Source organism: Phasianus colchicus, chromosome 3 (assembly GCF_987193195.1).
Source record: "Phasianus colchicus chromosome 3, bPhaCol1.hap1.1, whole genome shotgun sequence".
NCBI classification, from domain to species: Eukaryota; Metazoa; Chordata; class Aves; order Galliformes; family Phasianidae; genus Phasianus; species Phasianus colchicus.
The window spans coordinates 16225310-16237406 of NC_143438.1; the positions used below are offsets into that span (position 1 = coordinate 16225310).

Consider the following 12097-nt stretch of genomic DNA (forward strand, 5'->3'; position numbering starts at 1 on the left):
AATAAAGTTCTGATGTTTTCATATAATTAAGAGATGGTGGAAAATAATAAAGTGGTAAGTGGCTTCTGTTGGCTATTTTACTCTGAAACGAGCAAACAAAACACTGAAGCCATCAGAGTGGCTTCAACATTTGTTGTTTGCAAGTATTCTCTTTTGTCTCAGACATTATTTCCACTACATGTTTGTCATAAGAGCAGGTACAGCATTTTATGCTGCAATCAGACATGGACTAGAGCTGTGGATGTTATTTTGTGCAAGAACCCAGCAGATCTGGGCCACTTTTTGTTCAGATAAGTGGCCAAGCCATATAGGTCCACTCAGCCCTGCATGTTTCAGCCAGACCAAGCACTGTTTCTTAGACATGTGAAGTTCTTCTTCAGGTGGAAGCAATTAAGATTCCCAGCAGTACACCAGTGCTGTGGTCCCCTTCGCTTTGCTCATATCCCCTCAGTTCCAGCACAGCTGAGCAGAACCTCACCATGTGACATGTCAGGACTGGATGCTGCTGGAGCAACTGTCCTCCTCCCACGAGTGCTCACCAAATTCATGAGGCTGACAGTGGGACTGGAAAACTGGGGCAGAGCTCAGCAGGTTAGGCATAAGCAAGCATGAACTATGGTGGATCCACCTTTGCAAATTGCAAAGGTGTGAAGATAAATATGCATCTTGTCATGTGTAACCTGTTGTTCTGTGAAATTATTGAGTTTCAGTCACTCAGTACAATGACTGACACGACAGGTATTCTGCTGCATTGTTTGACTGCTCTATCTGGGCCTTATGTGAAATGCCTACATTATTCAGGTATTTCATGAAATACCTGGCATTGTTATTACAGTCATGCTGTGAAACCAGTCACTGAGTGAAATGACTAAAATTTCCATTCATTTATAGTACAGATCCACTGTAGAAATCAGTCCTAATTTTCTGAAACGCATTCTATGAGGAGAGGGGTGAGTGTAAAAGACTACAGACCATTACAGACATGTATAGTAGAAATACAAGCTTAACTTCTCTTTTTCTACTTTGAAATTCAAAATAATCAGAAACTTGATGTTTTACACAATATCTACTAATTCTTTTCAATATTTCCCTGATACATAATTACAAAGTTTTGGCAATTCTCAAAATGCTTAGGCTTACAGATGAACAGTAAAATAGTTCTTTTTTTTTCTTCTTTTTCTTCTTCTTTTTTTTTTTTTTTTTTAAATAGGTATCCTATATATATGTCCTAAAATTACCTTTCATGCAAAATAAGCAGTTTGATTACATATAAATACCTACAGCAAAAAACTGGAGGATCCTAGGTGATTCTGAATGAACCTGTCTTTCAAAGCACATAAAAGCACACAAAGTGGCAGCTCCTATTAAACTTTGGCATCCCTTCAAACGAGATGTTTGAAATGTGGATGCACTTGGGTAAGCCTGCACCTAGGCAGCAGCAATAACCAAGCAGTCGATGTGGCAATAACCATGTGCTCAAAGTGCCATCCCTTACACAGAACAAGGTCATTTTGTATTTGCACTGTGCTTCATCTTGTATTTTTTTTTTCGCTTATTCTTTCACTGTGCACAAAACAATGCCTATACTATACTGCCATGTCAAAAACACTGACAGAGATGTGCCAATAATACTGGCCACAAAATAAATCAGAAGTGAATCCATTAACTATTTCCTTTAATCCTTTTCTTCTCTGACACCTCTCTACACTGAAGTTTTAAACTTTTTTTTCCCCTTTTTTTTCCCCTCTGAACAGAACCACAGTATCAGGCTGATTGTCTTCCTAGTGGCCATTAGTGAGTTTTAATTCAGTTGCTGAAAGAAAAAGGAATTTTTAGCAATGTACTGAGCATACTCCTCTCCTTCAAAAAAAGATTGAATTTTTCCTGAATGTTAGTCTTCATATTATCGCATAAGTTGAATGCAACATTTCAATATCTCTTCTGCTTTTAATTTCTGTGTTAAATTTAGTTGTGTGTGAACTTCAAGCTCTTAATTTAACATTTAAAAATCTGCATTTTCCAAATGTTTTTCAACTCTCTTTTTCACTGAAACTAAAGGTCAAATTTTAACTGATTTAATGAACAGGTTTTGTTGGTGTTTTAGGGAAATTAGTAGCCAAAAAAAAAAAAACCAAAAACAAACAAAACAAAAAACAAAAAAAACACCCTAACCAAAAACCAAAAACAAAAACAAAAAACCCTTTTCCTTGCATGAGCAGAAATATGTACTTCGAAATGAACATTTTAATCCTTGCTACTTGGTAACTGATCATTTCCCCCAAAGCACTCCCAATAGGTGAATGAGGTTTTGTGAACAGCTGCATTGCACAATTTATAAAATATATCTCCTCTGCATTAGCCAGTGAGGTAGGATTTAAACTTGTGCTTAGAGACCCGATTTTTGTCTTTACACTTACCCTGAATTAAAAGTCCAAAATTCATGGTAGGTGCTCTTTAATATTTGCTGTTTCTTCTCCTGTCAAGTGACTGCCTATGTTTCAACATACACTATAAATCCTGAGTACAATGTAACATTACCTATCTGTGCACTAAGTACCCTGTATTTGACCATTTCCACACTTCCATCAAGTAAACTCATTCACATCGAATAAACTGATTCACAACAGTTAAAGCTGTGTAAAGCAAGTGAGATTTCTTAGTTCTCAATACAGTTTTCTCACTTAGTGACTGTGGAAAATAAGTCCTCTTACCAGCTGAACCACTTACATCTCTCACTTTCCCTCCCTCCTGCTCCTTCTGTGGACACTCAGGAAGGAGAGTTTAAATCACAGAATCATTAAGGCTGGAAAGACCAATAAGACAGTCGATTCCAACCATCAACCCATAAACCCCTGCCTATAAATGCTTTAGACCATGTCCTTCAGTGTCACATCCACACGTTTCTTGAACACCTCCAGGGATGATGACTCCACCATCTCCTGGGACAGCCTGCTCCATGCCTCACCACCACTCTTTCTGAGAAGAATATTTTCCTACTATCTGACCTGAACCTCCCCTGGCACAACTTAAATCCATTTCCTCTCATTCTATTGCTGTAACCTGGGAGAAGAGGTCAACTCCCACCTTGCCACAACCTCCTTTCAGGTCATTGTAGAGAGAAATAAGGTCTCCTCCAGACTGAACAATCCCAGTTCCCTCAATTGTTCCCCATAAGACTTGCACTTCAGACTCTTCACAGTTTCGTTGCCCTTCTCTGGATATGGTCCTGGGCAGTTAAACTATTTAATTTAACTGCAAATAAAGGTTTTCAGTTGTCTTAATAGCCATTTCCTTTCACTCCTCTGCCCTTCTGCATAGCTTTCCCAAATTTCCTTCTGAAGGCAACAAAGTAAGAGTTGAACCCTTTCAAGGATTTTTACCTTTAAACACCCAGACTATCTTTCAGCTGTTACATCAATCTGTGGGTTGCTCTCACTCCCTGGTAATTGCAGCAAGCATGTACATATCTTTTATTTAAATAAATGTATATTGAACATGGCATAGTTACTACAGAGTATAAAATCAGATTAAAACAATATTCTCTTGACTTCTCTCATTGGTGGAAGTGCCACCAGAAAATATTTAGTTGTCATAGCAGTATCAAGAAGAGCAGTTGTGTAAAATCTAGCACCAACCTGCTAGCTTTTTAGGTTGGCACCAGACCACAGAGCACCCTGCAGCTCTTCTGGTCCACTAACCTGAACCTCCTCTTCATGGGTAAGGCACTCTGGAGAGCACTCTGTTCTCTTGGACTGCTTCAGTTTAGAAAAAAAGTTATCACTGATTATTTTACATTTCTTAACATTTCCCAGATCCCTAAGTGAATTACGTGTGTCATAAAATGTGAACAGTGAGGTGGTTCAACTTGCCTCTCTGTCATGACGACTCCAAACCAAACAATGTTGTCCAAACTCTAATTGCTACATTCACCACAATGGTAATCCCAGACATTTTAGTTGCGTATACAGAAACTCAGGAGACTACCATTACAGACTTAGTGTTCTCTTATGAAAACCTTCCAACTGTTTAATACTGAGTTCTTTGTTTCAGAAGGCACAGTGGTGGATCTCATTGGTATTGTTATGTAGTCTGAGCATGAACTCAAGCTGGAAGCATGACTCAAGCCAACACCCCTAAACACTGCTGTTTTCACAATCTCTTAATTAATTTCCACAGTAGCAAATGGATTTAAAATTACTGAGAGTGGTTACACGGTATCTCTTGAAATCTCCTCAAGATGAAGTAGAAAGCATCGAGAGCTGTAATTTCATTTCACAGATGCTGTCTCCAACTCTATCAGTCTCAGCAGGAAAACAGTAACTCTGGCAGCACTTTTCCACAAGGGCACTTCAGGAACCAGAGAAGGCTGAACAGGTTATCTTGATGGTAAAGACCGCTCCAGGCTTAGTGGGCAAACCTCTTCACACTGCTCACAGTTTATGGATTATTTTCCCTGAGTCCTTCTTCAGATTTTCTGAGTGCATCCCAGGGGAATACCCAACATGCGGGATGAGAGCTCAGCCACATTTAGGAATTTGCCAGCCTGTGATGGAAGCAGACCCACTCCTTGGGGCTGTGCAGCCAGAGGCAGATCATTTCCAAGAGTTCCTTCACTCTGATTTCTGGAGGCAAACTTATGTCCATGAAAGTTCAAGAGGTGTAATTTTTATTGTGCATCATGGTGGGCAAAGTGAAGAAATCCAGGGACTTCCTTCCCATTCATCAAGCACTACTGTGTCTCTATAAAGAGGATACATGCCATAATTCATCAGTTCACCAGTCAAAAAATGAAGCTTGGCATACATGTAATGTAAGTCGTAATTCCTTCTGGGTACCAAGGTGTTGAGCAGAATAGCATGCTCTGGAGGTGCAACACATCCCACACATAGAGAGGTGCCAGAAACATCTGTTCTTGTTAAGGTTCTGTGAGGATCAGAAGTAACTCAGTGTCAGTTAAGAAGAGCTAGTCAGATACCTCCTACCAAAATATTTTAAATAGAATTGTCAGAATTAGTAATGGGAAAAAGATGATATTTAATGAGTTTCTAGATTAAACAGTTGTGTTTATTTTTTTAAAAGAAAAAATGTGTCACTATATCTCAGGAAATTTAATTTCAAAAGGAGATTTTTTATTTTCCTGTCACCTTATCTATAGACGTTTCAGTGCATTCATATTGGGAAAAAAAAAGTAACAAAAATTTCAAAATCATAGCAGTTTGATTGATTTAACTATTTGTGTGTTAGCAGTTAAAAAACTCTTAAGTTCTTAACCCTTAAAGGCCTCTTCCAGAAGGAAAAATGACCCCTTAGCCATCAATATTTCACATTATTAGGCTCATTAACAATTCATGGCTGATTAAACAAGAATGAGGATATTCTCTAGCTGCTCTATGTTTTCTTCAGTGTCTGGTGTCATATAGCATTTTATATACATATCTATACACATATATATCTATATCATAACAATTATCCTTCTCCTTTTCTCTACCTTAATAAAATAGTTTCATCTCCAGCCATGAGTTCTACTCTGCTTTTTCCCCTTCCTCACCCCCCCCCCAAATTATCTCCTCCATCCACAGGGAGTTGGAGAGCGAGCAAACAACTGTGTTGTGCTCAGCCACCTGGAAACCAATCTTAAGAATACTTTTTGAAACCCAGTTTTCCTTGAGAAAGTTAGCATCTGTATGCTGAATCTGCAAGTAGAAGTTGGAATATCCAGAAATCACAGGCAGGGATTCAACAGGCGTGTCCCCTGCGCACCTTCCAGTCCCATGGCTACTTCGTAGGAGTTGCCAGAACGAAACTTACCAGGTTTTCTTCCTCCTGCAGCCCGTCGGAGAGGTTTGCAAGAGTGAACCGTCTGTGCCCCCATGTGGAAGCTTGCAAGAAGTGCAGCACCCAGTCCTCGGAGCATTTCTGCGCCGAGCCTTCCCTTAAGTAATGGCAGCGGTATGTGTTCCGCCAGCTCCTTTCTGTTTCCAGGAAATCATCCCAAATGATACACGGTCAGACGCTTAAAATTCTTCAGTCTGATTTACCAGTGAATTAGCATTTAAAAAAAAAAAACAAACAAACACAGGAATAGATGTAAGCAGAGTTGCAGAAATAAAATACAGATACTAAAATAAATAGATTGTTTTGCATTGACTATAATACCAATGTAAAACAGAAATGAGCATCTTGGCCCTGAGTACACTGTGAATCTTTTGAGCTGCCTATGTCCTATGACTGTCATGGCCATGAGAGCTTTCCTAGACAATGTACTGGGCATTGGCTAAAACACGATACAAGAGAGAGAACTTATATGTTTAAGCTACCAGGAAGTTTTCTGCATCTATTGCATTCAACAAACAAACAAACGAGCTAGGTGGAAAACAAATGAGATTAGATCAGATATATGTACATATTAACATAACCGTCATTGCTTTCCCATTTTATCCTCCAGCCCACCCAAAATGTAGGTCATTTTAATGCATTACAAAGCAAAGAAAATCCAAAGCTCTTCATGAACATTAATGTAATCATGTAAAACTTTGGGGAAAAAAAAAAATCACCAGCTTTGTTAATAAGTGCTCCTTGTTTCTTATATTCACACAGATTTTATGTGTACATATATAAATGAATATACATTTATATCCACTGTTCTTTACACACAGGAAAAAGGGAAACAATACAAGATCTTAGCTGTCTGGGGGAAGAACAGTCATTCTAATATCTGCTAATAGGGGTACTGAAGTGCATTCCCATGGAGCCAGATGGTAAATAGTGTTGACAGTATTGTCTAACAGAGGTGAAGTCTTTGGCACCCAACCTGGTCATGCAGAAGGCAAGGTAAGATGGAGACACAATGACATTGTCCTGATGTTTTCCATCAGTTTTATCCAGACTCAGGTTAAATGAGGTTCTGTGAAATTCAATTTGATTATAACTGAAATCACTGTCTCCATATGAGTCATATGTGTATTGCAAAATTCTAGATGTGCATGAATACCACTACAATGAAGCCATCATTATGTCTCACTTAATTTAGGTGACTTTTAAATAATTCTGTTAACCTTCTTTTAAGTCTGACTTCTTATGCAATAGCCCATCTTTATCTGGCTAACCTTTATGTGCTGACTGAGCTCATTCTGTGAAGCATTTGAGAATATCTCATTAGCTACAGACAGACATAAAGATCAGAATTACAAAACAGCTGTAGAAGTCAACAGCTTTAAGCACCTTGCACAGAAAATGGAATATTTTGCAGGACTGTGATCCTGTAGGTTCTCCAATATGAACATAAGTTGTCCTCATCAGTGATCACCATGGGATGCTACTGCAGTGTAGCAATGGCAGCATTATGGGACCCTGCAGGTGTTTGGAGCTTTGGTGCCTGTTGCACTGAGCTGAGGTCAGGAAGATCCAGACTTCATTTATTGATCCACCGAAGGCTGTTACTGGTCTTGCATCCCACACTTCTTACCACCCAAAAAAGTCCCTGAAATCTCTGGGCTGGCACAGAAACAAGCAAATGAAGTTAAGTTTAGTGTCATGCCTAGCTATGCTTATGCAATGCAATGACAAGTGAGTCACCTATGTAGCATGAGAGCCATCAGTCACTGCTATCATCCTTTCTGACTGCAATGGAGGCCAAAGAGGTCCTTAGTCTCCCTGCACGCAGAAGTTGGCTACTGCAGCTCCACATAATGTGCACCAATGGGACAGGGAAGGACCTAATTAATGGCTCAGTCATGCCATCAATGAGCTGGGAGTCTGACAGAAGCAACAGTTGCTAAATGAGGAAAGTAAAATAATATCTGCATGTGCAGCAATAGAGTGGGGAGTTCATAGAGCTGTCCTTTTTCTTTTCGAGATAATTCTAGCAAGGATTAAATAAAGTAGAAGACATTTACAGCTATGGAAGCTAATTACACTGCTTTTTATTATTATTTAAACAACACATCTACTAAAACAGACTCATTGAAAGTTAAACAAACTCACTAACAGCTTCATTTCATTTGGTAATACAAGACCTTTCTGGAGACATGAGAAACACCAGAGAAAAGTTCTCTATCTCCATTAATGCTTTATGTCACAGTTATAATTTTATTCCAGAACTGCCTTGTTTCAGCCTCTGAGAGTAGTACTGTAATGTCTTAGAGACTGCTATGTAGAGTAATTTAATTACTATCAGATGGTTAGATCAACACTGTGAAAGCATAGAGTCATTACTGATGAACAAGCCAGCAAAATTAAACCACTCACTGGAAATTGTTCCTTAACTACTTTACAATAGCAGAGAAAATTGTATTCTTATATTAAAACTTCAAGTCATGCTTACTATCTTTCTTTAAAAAAAAAATAAAGTAATCATTAGAAACAATAGGTGGGATTTTCAGAATTGCTTGAGCAACTACAGTTCCTACACTCCGTTTCCAGAAAGATCCCTGAATGCCAGGAAGCCTGTAATTAATAAAGTCAGGTACGTGTTTACTCCAGAAACATTAGAAGGTACTCACAAGAATCTCAGCAGAAAAAAAGATGTATAAAACTTCTAATTAGTTTTCCAGAAATTCTGAAACGAGAAAGTTCTTCCCAAAATGTAATTCTGAAAGCCAAGATATACAAACATAGTTTCTAATAAAGTCCCTGGGATTTCCTGTTTGTCAGCTATAGGAGCATAAGCTTGAGGCAGGTGAAACCTAGAGAGCTCAATGGTTACATGGGAACAATTGCCATAAGACAATTGAATGAAAGGACATGGAGCCGATTGATCTTTCTAATCTCATTTTCTATGTTTCTGAGGAACAAAACACAAAGTTTCCATAATTGAAAGCTCTCTCCCTGCAACTCAGCAGAAACCGCTGTGAAAAACAAGAGATGAGAGCCTGCATGTGAGAAGATTGAGGAATGACTGCCTGTTGGCTAGTCCAGTGAAAGAAAGAGCTTATTGCTTAGTTCAAAATTGCCTCTAGTCAGCTTTACATCATGACAATGTCATTTTGGGAACCAGGATGACTTACATTTGACAGCCAAGATCCCCTACTTCCCCACACCTGCTTGTGGCCTGCTATCTTCACATCCCTTGGCACTGCCCACAAGAACAAGCAAGAATTCTCTTGGCAGTTAATTGCTAGAAAACGTATCCCTTGATAATGTAAGCATACATTTCCTAGAATCACTAATAATGCAAGACATTTCCACATATACAGTATCAAAGTTGATCCGTTTTATAACTCTTCTCTTTTCCAAATGTGCTAAGAATCAAGCTTCAAAAGATATCCCAAATCAAAAGTACCTAAAACTGTCATTTACTTTTGAAGTCTGAGCTTCAATCTAGTTTTCTGACTGCTTTCATTGACTGAAAACAAATGTTTCTATTCATCTGAAGTCATAGCATGGACTCTGTATTCTGCTCAAATTACTTCTTTTTTTTTTTTCCACTTGAAATGAGTATTAAATTACATGTTCCCATTTTTATTGTTAGACTAATTTAACTAAGCAGAAAATCATTGCATAAACTTTAGATATTACTGACAATACCAGGTTTTGAAAAAAAATAAATTAGATCCAATGCACTGAATTACAGAAGAGCTGAGTTAGTGCTCCTACAAGAAACATTGCAACATTTCACATAAATGGACCAAAAGAAGAACAATTATGTTAAGTCTCTCAGTGAGTAGACAAAATCTTTCACTGGTTTTTAAACAGCATGTATCAGTCTTTTGAACAGGACATTTCTTAGTCCTACTCTGCTGAAATTAATGAGCCTACTTAGAGTCAGAGATTAAATGGGATCTACTGTTTTCCAATTGGTATTTGGGAATGAATGAAATCTACGTGGATGTTAATTCAAGGAATAAAGTAGCAGTTTGCCAGCTTTTCACATCTTAGTAATGTACAGTAATAAAATCTGCTATGGTGATGACAGCACACATTGGGTAGTTCTGTGAAGAGCAAATTTTGTCTTGCTTATTCTGGAGTGCCAAACAATGATAACTAATGCTGCTCAGAATAACCTCAGAGTATGGGGAGGGCTTAAAAACATTAAACAGCTTTTCAAGAACAGAATACAAACGTGCACGGTAAAATAAACACTCTTTAATATGGCAACTCCCTCTAGATCATGATGGTGCCTAAAAGGAGATGGACTTTTCAAAGCAGTGAGATAAGAGGATCTTCCTCAACTCAGAAGCGTTACTGGGGAGTTGGGGTCTGCCTTCACTGAGAACACAGAAAGTGGCACTGGGGTTCAACTGACATACAAACACTTGTGTTGGACAGGAGTATCAGGTGGAGAAGGCAGGAAGGAAAAAAACAAACAGGAGGCAGAGAGGGAAGGAAATAGTGATGCAGAGGGGCAGATGCTACTACTGAAGAGGAAATACTGAAAGAGAAGGAAAGCTGATAGCATCCTGACAGAGATGAAGTTGGGTCAAGATGTGAGTAACATTAAAAGACCATACAATTCTCTCTATACACAGTATTAAAAATTGCCATGAGGCTATAAAGCTTCTCTTCTTTTCGTTTTACTATTCACTACTGCAGTTTGAATAACCTAAGAATGACAGATGAAAGGGCACTAAAAGACTTTGCTTAATACTATTACCCTTTGCTACAATTTTCACAAATCATTACACATTTTTAAGAGAGTCAGCAGTTTTAAAATAACTTCAGTGATCTTTCAGTACTGTTGCTAACCCACATCACACAGACGATACTTTTCTTTGCTTTCTGAATATACAAATTAATGAGCAAACTGTCCTGCAGAAATTGAAGTGACCCCTAAAAAACCCTTTGCCTTTCTTTGTGAAGAGATGTCATAATATTTTTCCAGTTCTTGAGTGATCTGTCTCCTTGAGCTTTCAGGCATCTTTATTAAGAAATCTAACTTAAATTAGCTTTGTTTTGCATGTTTATTTCAGTAAATTGAATTTGTTCTCTTGCTGTTAAAGCGCAAATAAATAGATAAGTAAAAAGAAGGTAGGGGTAGTACCAGAAGTCGCCAATCTCAAGAAGCTAAAAGAAATATAGCACCTACTGGGTGAGAACTACATCATGCTGGTATCATGTCCCAAAGGATGCAGTAAAAACTGTATTAATGAAATAAATTAAAGTGAGCCTAGAAAACCAATTTGAAGAACAGTTACAACAGTGCTCAGGGAATGGGGCAGGTTATTCCAGGTTGTAACCGCTACCATCATTAACATTCAGTTTTACAAAATGTTCTGTAAACAATCAGTAATTTAAACAGTGTCTGCATTCTACAGGATCATACACATGCCACTGCTTAAGGGAATGGAAACAAGTTTGAAAGAGAAATAATAGCATTTTTATTAATATTAGGAGATTCAAATCAGCAATCCAATAGTCACATCTCTGTACAGTAGAAGGCACTGTACTCCAATACTTATCTACCAGATTTCACGAGAAATAACAATTTGCATCTCTTTGGAGAGGCAATACTAGAAATACATGGAATGCTCTATAGAGCAGCCATTGTATTCTTTTCTGATGAGCATAAAGCAGTGAAATATACAAGCTTGAGGAGAAATATTCAGATATAAATGCAAGATACATTTATTTTTTCCTCTTGCCTTCACTGAGTTGCCCCCAGGTGGCCCACATCTGTCTTGAAAAGAAATACAGAAAAGGCGACTTGCAGCCACCTTTGGCCTTTCTAATGCTACATAAAGATAATAGTAATATCTGTAATCCCAGTGGAATAAAGTCCCATTTCCCTTAGGAGCTTTAAAATGGCATACTTTTGCTCATCTCCAAAATAGACAAAGAAGAGACCTACTGGAAAATGAAAAACAAATTGAATAACCATGGAGGGATGTCTGAAGATTTTTCATGCAGGAATGAAGATATACAACAAGCAACAGAACTCAGTACTGCAGACATAAAATGCAAATGAGAGCATATGAATACAGCACAAAACAGCAGAAGTACTCAAACTACTAAGGAGATGCAATAACATTTCCCACAGAGATGTGATGCAGTGTAGCAGGAAGCAACCAAAAGCGCTAAAACAATCAGACTGCCAAGTACAGCTTCAAAGCTTCCTCTTGACCATAAAATAGAAAGCTGCAAGTCAAGACCTCTCAGGCTA

The 12097-nt window shown here is 38.2% G+C and overlaps 1 long non-coding RNA gene across 4 annotated transcripts in view; it reads right to left on the minus strand.

The window, feature by feature from the left end:
• Nucleotides 1-3455: 3455 nt before the first annotated feature.
• LOC116226560 (uncharacterized) overlaps nt 3456-12097 on the minus strand; it is a 35599-nt gene continuing 26957 nt past the window's right edge. For all 4 annotated transcript variants that reach the window (XR_016465037.1, XR_016465035.1, XR_016465034.1 and 1 more), the window contains 2 exons: nt 5809-6029; nt 3456-4923 (listed from right to left, as the gene is read on the minus strand). This is a non-coding gene — a long non-coding RNA (uncharacterized LOC116226560). The remainder of the gene's footprint in view (nt 4924-5808; nt 6030-12097) is intronic.